At 27.3% G+C, this 8,810-nt stretch overlaps 1 long non-coding RNA gene across 1 annotated transcript in view; it reads left to right on the plus strand.

Annotated features, from left to right (window-relative positions):
• Positions 1-8,440, plus strand: part of LOC107477990 (uncharacterized) — a 12,150-nt gene extending 3,710 nt beyond the window's left edge. Inside the window, exons 3-5 of the long non-coding RNA XR_001589864.3 lie at positions 2,272-2,391; positions 2,908-3,015; positions 8,209-8,440. This is a non-coding gene — a long non-coding RNA (uncharacterized LOC107477990). The remainder of the gene's footprint in view (positions 1-2,271; positions 2,392-2,907; positions 3,016-8,208) is intronic.
• The last annotated feature ends 370 nt before the right edge of the window (positions 8,441-8,810 follow it).

The following is an 8,810-nucleotide window of genomic DNA, read 5'->3' on the forward strand; positions in this document are numbered from 1 at the left end:
AATATTTTATAATTAATCATGAAATATATAAAATTTTAAATTAAATATTCTTGTAACAAGTTAAAATATTAAAAATAAATAAAATCTATTAAGCAATAATAATAAGTGTATTTTACATTATTATTTTTTCTTGAATATACCAAATAATTATCACAAATTTATATATAAATATATTTATTAAAAAGTAATTTAGTGAAATAGACTAAAGTGTATATTATTCAATTTTTGTAAAAAAAAAGCGTATATTTTAGAAATAAAAAAAGAGAAAATTATTATTTTGGTATCTCGTAAAAAAAGAGAATTTCATTTTCTCTAAAATATACAAGAATCTTTAAATTAATTATTTTTTCTAACAAGTTAAAAATACTAAAAATAAATTAAATTTATTACATTAATAATTATAAATAGGTAAAAATGAAGTATAAATTAAATTTATTACATTAATAATTATAAATAGGTAAAAATGGAGTCTAGAAGATGTAAACAAAAAATATATATTAGTTCGACTAATAATGTCTATGTCTAATCATCAATGAAGTTGGAAATTTTACTCTTTAAATAAGTGTTTCACTAATTTAAGAACTTTTAAATACTATTGTCTCAAGTTTTTTTAGGTCAAATTCGACTTAAGTCAAAGTAATCTAAGAACCTTAAATTTGATATTCATGTCAAGTTTTCTCAAGCTACACTTGATCATTAATAGATCATATTACAAAGATAAGATAGAGTATGTATGAAACACTTTACAGAGTCTGAGATCTTGGTTCTAAGATATATCAACTGCAAGAAGTATCTCATATTTGTGTTTGTAAATCTGGTGTAAGAGAAAATTGAGTTTTGATCTTAGATTACAAACAACTTAACATTATTCCTATGAGATTTACAATGAAGAAAGAATGAAGAAAATAAAGAACGCTTTGAAAGCATAAATACAACAATTTTAACACAATTCAAAAAGACATTGAAAACCCTTTTTTTTTTCCTTTGTTGTGAGTCAATTCCCTAAAATGTGCAAGAAGAACAAGTTTCTTTTGCTTGGTACAGACATTTTAGCAAATATAACAATATTTTTTTGTTAAGCAGAGTCATATTTTAGAGTCAAAATGTATCTATTGAATTTGAGTGCATTTATCATATCTTAAAGTGTCATATACCTTACTTCCGAAGTCTAAAACGCAAACTTACATTGCTTTTTAGACGAGTATTTAACTTAGACTTACATTTTAAGGTACTTGAGCAATAAATAAACCCTTTCGAGGTTTATACAATTTTAGTTTGTAATAAATTACTTAAAGAAATATTTTTTAGTACTTCAAAAATTGATTAACAAATTGTTAATAGTGAATTAATAAAAATTTAATATTAGATTTATCATTTGTCAATCATCAAAACTCAAAAAGAACTAACAGTTTAATTTAAATAAGATTACAATCTTGAAAAGAAAGTTGTCATATTAATTAATTATTTGAAGTGTTCCGATTCCCCTTTCATAATGAAGAAATGATCATTTCGATTTGCTTAAAATAATAACTACTTATACTATTGTATCTTGTGTAATTTATTGTTTTTTTTTTTTAATAACTAGGAAATTCTTTTCCTTAGCTTCACCATACCACCACTAAGCATGGCAATCCATAGATATTAAAATTCCAATATTTCTTTAATTTCACTTGTACTTAGTAATTCATACCACCACCAGTAAAATCATGTAACTTCTTACACAATCAAATAGTATTATTAATCAACATGGGTCTATCTAATTAATAATAAATCAATAAATATTTTTAAATTGTATTTCATATTAATTAATTATTATTAATTAGTGATTATTTCAATTTTATTTTTTAAATACAAATTAATAATGATTAAATATAATTGTTTAAAGTTAATTGGTTAGAAATTATTTATTAGCAATACTTTTTCTATATATATATATTATTTGTAGAATTCAAGAGGTAACTGATTTTAATAAAATACTAAATTATTTCTAAAACAACACTTTACTACAATGAGAATCCTTTTATATAATAGTAAGTTAATGTTTTACTACAAGGAGGGGACGTGCTGAGGAATATCCTTGTCCTATAATCATATTGCATATAAAACTTGTTCTATGGAAAAATTTTGATTGCCAAATAGGAAATAAAAAGCTCATGGCTATGAACAACGTGCCACATTCCTTAACAATGTTGACTATTGGATTGGTTATTTGTTTTACCATTGCTCATGATTCTATTCCTAAACATCTTCAAATACCATCTTATTATACAGCTTCAGAGGATCTAACTATGTGTTTAGATGAGTGCAAAAAACGCTTCACGGAATATTCGAGATCATTGGACGCATGCAAGAAGAGATGTCACGAAAAGCACGCTAGACTAAACACCAATAGTATGTGTCTAAGCTATTGTCAATATTTTTTAATTTTTGTAAGTAATTTTGAGTTTAGATTTTTATATCATCTTATTATATGAATATTTTATATGATCAATTATATACTACTATACTAGTACTCTTTGTGACTATATAGAGCTTAATGAATCACGAGAATATCCATGGAATACACCTATAATACTTGGAAGTTATCTTCATAAAATTTGTAACAAATTATTCAAACATTTATTTGAGTTTTGAATCAGTTTTGTTACTTTATTTTTGGTTAGCCACGAAACCTTCCAGTCCTCCATTTCAGATTTAATTTTTATTTAAAAATTTGTCATTAGTCAATAAATTACTATAAGATAGAATTTAAATTCTTAATATTTATTTAATCGAACTAGTTAGCTAATTACTAGGCTAATTAAAGTTTGTTATCTGTTTTATTACGTTAGATTTTATGTTTAGTTTCTTGTTGAATCCATGATGCTATTTTTGAAAAGTCTCATACTCCATCTTATTATACTACAGCTGAGAATAGGAAGAAGTGTATTCAACATTGCAGAGTATTGTATTCAGATCCAGAGGAATTTCAAATTTGTAGACAAGACTGCCTTAGTCGGTTCCCGAAAACATATGGTAACCAAAATATTATAACTTATTGTGAATATTTATTTGGATGTTGTGAATCTTTTTTAGCTTAAAATATCTTATGCATATTTGATGTGATAAATTCTTCATTGTTTTGTGATTGTTAGAAGATTAAATTATTGAGATAATATCTAAGGAATTCATCTATGACAAAATTACAATATTCAAAGAGAAATTTTAGCAAATCATGATACTTAGAAGTCATTCAAATCATGTATGTATAAAGCAATATTTCAAAATTTCATTTTTGACCTTTTTTTCCTTTTTCTTCCACTAGATGTCATGTGTGGTTTCTGAAAAGCTATACTAGCCCTACCATTAGTATTAGAACTAAGGCCGATCCGATGGAATTTAGATATTCTAAATTTTAATTTTGTATTTTAAAGAGTAAAGTGTTATTATTTATCTTTAAATAATTTTTTTTATATTTATTTTTTATCTCACCTATAAAATAAATGATGAGAGATCACGCTTTACTCTTTAAAATAAAATTCAAACTTTAGAGAATCTAAATCCGGATCTTAATACACTATACACCTATATTTATGATGGGGATAGTAACTATAAAAATGTTATTAAATTAAAATGATAATTTTGTTTATATTTTGGTACTATTTTTTAATAATATTTTTTAAAAAATATTATTAAATAATAAAAATATTATATTAATTTTAATATTATCTTTTTAATAATAATAATAAACTCAAAAATACTCCTCAAATATTTAAACTTTAACAAAAATTTCTCTAAAAGATAAAAACTACACAAATATTCTCAAAAGATTTAAAATATGATAAAATAACCAGATGTGAAGGAAATTCATCTCTCTTAATAAAACAAATAAGATGACAAATAGTATCTGCAAACTTCACCCTACTTCACGTCTTGTCACTTTAATCATATTTTTAATCCTTTAATTTCGAGATTGTTTGTCATTTTCACATTTTGAAATTATTTTTATTGCTGTTTAAAACTTTGGGAAACAATTTTTGTTAGTTTTAATAATAAAGAATTAATTAGATATCAAAGAACCTGAGAGATTGGAGTTTAAGCCCTTGATATAAAATTATCTCCGTTGCAACCAAAAACATTTTTTATTTGGAAAGTTGGATTTGGATTTTCTAAATTTTGAAATTTATTTTAGAGGATAAAGTATGATTTATCACTATTTATTTTATAAGTAGGATCAAGAAAAAATATGAGAGAGTAAATATTCAATAATGAGATATCTCACTTTATCTTCTAAAATGAAAATCTAAAATTTAGAGGATCCAAATTCTAAAATGTTTATATACATGAAATTAACGGTTAAGTACTAAAATCGTACCTAAGGTAAGGGGCGAAAATCAAATTCGTTTCCAACCTTTTTTCGTTATTAAAATCATTCTCAACGTTCAAAAACGCTTTAAAATCACCCTTTCTCGAATTCTTAGACCAAAATACCCTCATCATCATCATTCTCCTCTTCACCTTCCTCACCTCACCATCCCCACTGCCAGAACAGAAGCCTACGCCCAACGCGAACCCACCACCACCACCAACAGTATCATCATGGTCATCATCACCATCATCAGAACTTTTTCCAAAATCAACCAAAATCAACCAGAAGTCCAAGATGAACAAGAATCCACCACCACCACTACCATTATCATCATGGTCGTCATCATCACCATCAGAAGAAGAACAATAAAACTCAAAACAGAACCACCACCACCCCACTATCATCATCAACACCAGAACCCACCATCACCCCCACCTCAAAAAATCATAACTTAGAAAATCACAACTCAAAAAATTAGAATAATCAAAATTTAAAACCATCAACAAACTTTAAAACTAAAATTCTTCCTCTTTTATTCTTACTCTGCTTCTTCATCTTCTTTTAAAGAAATTCAAGCAACATGCACTTTGAACAATAATCAACAAATTTAGCAACAACAATATTCCAAATTTAAACCAAATCACAAAAAATTAAATTATAGAGATTCCATAACAAATTTCACAAAAAATTCAGAAATTCTACAACAAAAATCTAGTTCACAGAAGAAGAAGAAGAGTGGCAGATCACAGGCGGCAGTGCGACGGTGCAGCGGTGCAGCGGGACGGCGGTATAGCGGTGCGGCGGTGCGGCTTCCATTCCTTCCCCCAAGATCTGCCGCAAAACTGCCACCGTTATCGAACCCAAAATGGAGAAGAGAAAGCGTGAGTGAGAGGAGGAGTTGTTCACTATTGCGTCTGTTGCTGCAAGGAATTCGTCGTCGTCGTTGTTGGGCCATCGCCGAACTACTGCTGTCGTTGAGTGCGTCGTGGCCGTGGTGGTCGCTGGAGGAAGAGAAAGCCAGAGGAGAAAGAGAGCAAGTGAGATCTAAGGAGAGAGAGAGCTCGGGAGCAGAGGAGAAAGAGGAAAAACCCGTGCTCAGCCACCGCCGCACCTCTGCTGCCGAGAAACGCCGTCGCCGTCACTGAGATCCACCACCGTCACCATCGAGCAGAGCCACCCCCTTCTTTCTCTCCCCCCATTTCTCTCTATATCCCTTTCTTTCCTTTCTTTTTTATTTATTTTATATTTATTTTATTTTATTTTATAATTTTTGTAATGAGAGGGGTAATTTGGTAATAAAAAAATAAAATTGGTAAAAAGCATGATTTTAAAGCGTTTTTGAACGTTGAGGATAATTTTAATAACGAAAAAGGTCGGAAACAATTTTGATTTTGACCCAAGACGTTAGGGACGATTTTAGTACTTAACCCTAAAATTAACGTTGGACAAAAATTATAGAGTCAACATAATTTATTTTTAATTAGTAATTTTAGTTATTAATTATTTTTTTAGTCTAATAATCTAATAATATATTTTTAGGCCATACTTTTAAAAATGATTGACTAGCTGTTGGTCAAAAATAATAAATTATTAATCCTTTAACATTTTTCATTAACATTCGCTATAGTATCTTCTTTACATTAGATTCAACAAAATGAAGAATTATAACTTTTTGATACATAAAAGCTAATGAATTGTGATAATGAAATTTTTTAAGGAATAAATTAATATATAAATAATTGAAGAATTCAACGTGAAAAATAACGAGATTGATAGTAGGTGAAGTATATAGATGTTATTTTCTCTGTTATCATAAAGGAAAAAATTACCGTAAATTAAAAGACTTTTTTATAAAAAAATAAATATATCTTTAATTATTTTTATTTATTTTTTATAATTTTTATATTAATAATTTTTATTTTTTTCTAAAGTTTTAGTAATTTTTATTAATTATTTATTTTTTATTTTTGTGATCTTTCATATTTTTTTATTAACAATAAAAACTTAATATACAAATCCAACCGTTATGAACATCTCACAAGAACGAGAACCATTGTGAAGATTTACATCATTAAAAAAAATTCCTTCCTAGAAGTAAAATTTACTTACAAATGATGTGTTTTTAGAATTCTAAGATAGTTATCGTTCACCGCACCAAATAATGGATCATTCTTATAAAACTTTTATGGTTTTCATTGTATACTAGAGTGAAACTAGAAAACTTCATGCATCTTGTGTTATGTGACTTTTTTTTTTCCTTAGATTTATGTTCAATGGTTGCACCATTGCCACATCTAAACATGATTTGTATATTAGGTTTATCTTGTTATACCCAACGAGAGGAGAAAAGGATAAAAGATTACAAAAATAAAAAAATTAATAAAAATTACTAAATTTTTAGGAGAAATAAAAATTATTAATATAAAGGTCATAAAAAAAATAAATAATTAATTAAGAATACATTTATTTTAATTTTATAAAAAGATTTGGTCTTTTTTAAATATTATAAAAAAAATTTAGTTCTTTTTAATAATTTTAGTATTATAATTTTTTTTAAGAATTAAATATTTCTAATAGTTTTTTAGAGTAATTTTTTATTATAAAAAATCTAGATATTATTCTCAATCTTTTTACAAGATAGGTTTAGCATTGACATGCGAAACTTATGTGTCATTAGTTCATTATTAACTACTCTTAGAATTAACATTCTCTACAATATCTTCTTTACGTGTTAGACTATTCAATGACTAAAGGAAGACTTATATATAACTTTTTGATACATGAAGGCATAAAGCTAGCTATTGAATTGTGGTAATTAATGATTTTGTTTTAAGGGAGAATTTAATATATATCTGGAGAATTAAATGTGAAAAATGATAAGATGCTAGGTTAGTTATATAGATGTTGTTATATATGTTATTACAAGGTATGTCAAAATTATGGAGAACTTGAGAACCTAGGAGTTACTAGTTCATTATAAACTACTTTAGTCCCTCTTTTAATATATCAAAATAAATTGATAACTACATCTCTTAGACATTGTTTGTTTTCTAGGATTGAAACTTAGATTAAGAAATTAGAGTTGAATATTGTGTTTAGTGACAAAAAAAAAACTAAAACTACGTTTATGTTCGGTAAGTCGGGTATCGAACGGTTCGGAAGGATCTTCGGGTTGATAAGAAGGGGTACGGCCTGGTTCTAGGTTGTGGGGCTGAATTTGGAGTAGTCGACGTCCCGAGTTCTTCGCGTGAAGGGAGTGCCACCTGAAAAGACACTTCGACGCTCTAGTCAGTCGTGGCGCAGGCAAGAAATAGGGGTAAAGTGGTATGTGTGACGTAGACCCACCTTCCTCAAAACTTTCCCATACAGCTTTAGTAGGAGCTGTCAAGAACACGTGTCCGGGTCGGTGGTTGAGCGCCTCGCACCCGACCGTTCGGGTCGGGTGACCTATGGGTCGAGTCGGCCCGCGTGATGTTTGGGCCAGGCCGTAACAGTTTTTAATTTTGGAATACAAAATTTCAATTCATTCAATGTTTTTAAAAAGTAAGAACATAAGAACTGAAAATTTTAAGAACATTAATATTTTTTTAAAATATTTTATTTAATTTTTTAAATTTTAAATATACTCTTCAATTTATATTTATCTTAAACTATATATGTTATTAAAATATAATTTAATTTAGTATATTTTACACTAAATATATAATACAAAAATTTAATTTAAAAAGATTTGTGCCTACATAAAATAAAGTTATAATATAGTAATAATGTTGTTGATTGAAGTTATTTATTCCATTGTTGATGAATTCCATAACATTAATCCTAAACATTTTTGGGCTCTATCTCTTATTGTATTGCAGCCGAATCTAGAAGGGAGTGTATCGACAAATGTTTGTCACGCTATTGGAACACTCAAACTAAGTTTTTAGAGTGCAGAAAGAAATGCTATGATAAGTACCCGATAACATTAGAATTTTAAGTGTGAAAAAGTTATTTTGAATCTTTTGAAAATTTTATGACATTTTGAGTTTGTATTAAGAGGATCTAGCTATTAATTGTTCATTATTAGGTACTTCAAACATAACGATTATGTCATAACATATTTTAAATATAATATTGTTAAACTCAACTTCCAGTCAATTAATGTGTCCACAAATTAAACTAAATTTACTGTTGTAATTGTATTTTATCAAGCAAATTCAAATTAAGAGGGGTATTGAAACATTCTCTAGTTTAATCATTACCACCTAGCAATCATATTGAACCATGGCATGCATTAGTGAAATGACTCAAAGATTGAGGAGGAGGGGATTAAATTGTGTTTTAAAAAAAATTTGAAATAAAATCAGATTTAAAAAAACTTATTTATCAAGCTCTTGGCTATTAAACAACAAAAACTAAGTTAGAATCTAACTGTAAAGAAAGAGTACGTATGTATAGTTCCTTTTCAAATACTTTGATT

The sequence above is a fragment of the Arachis duranensis genome, chromosome 3, assembly GCF_000817695.3.
Source record: "Arachis duranensis cultivar V14167 chromosome 3, aradu.V14167.gnm2.J7QH, whole genome shotgun sequence".
Taxonomy (NCBI): domain Eukaryota; kingdom Viridiplantae; phylum Streptophyta; class Magnoliopsida; order Fabales; family Fabaceae; genus Arachis; species Arachis duranensis.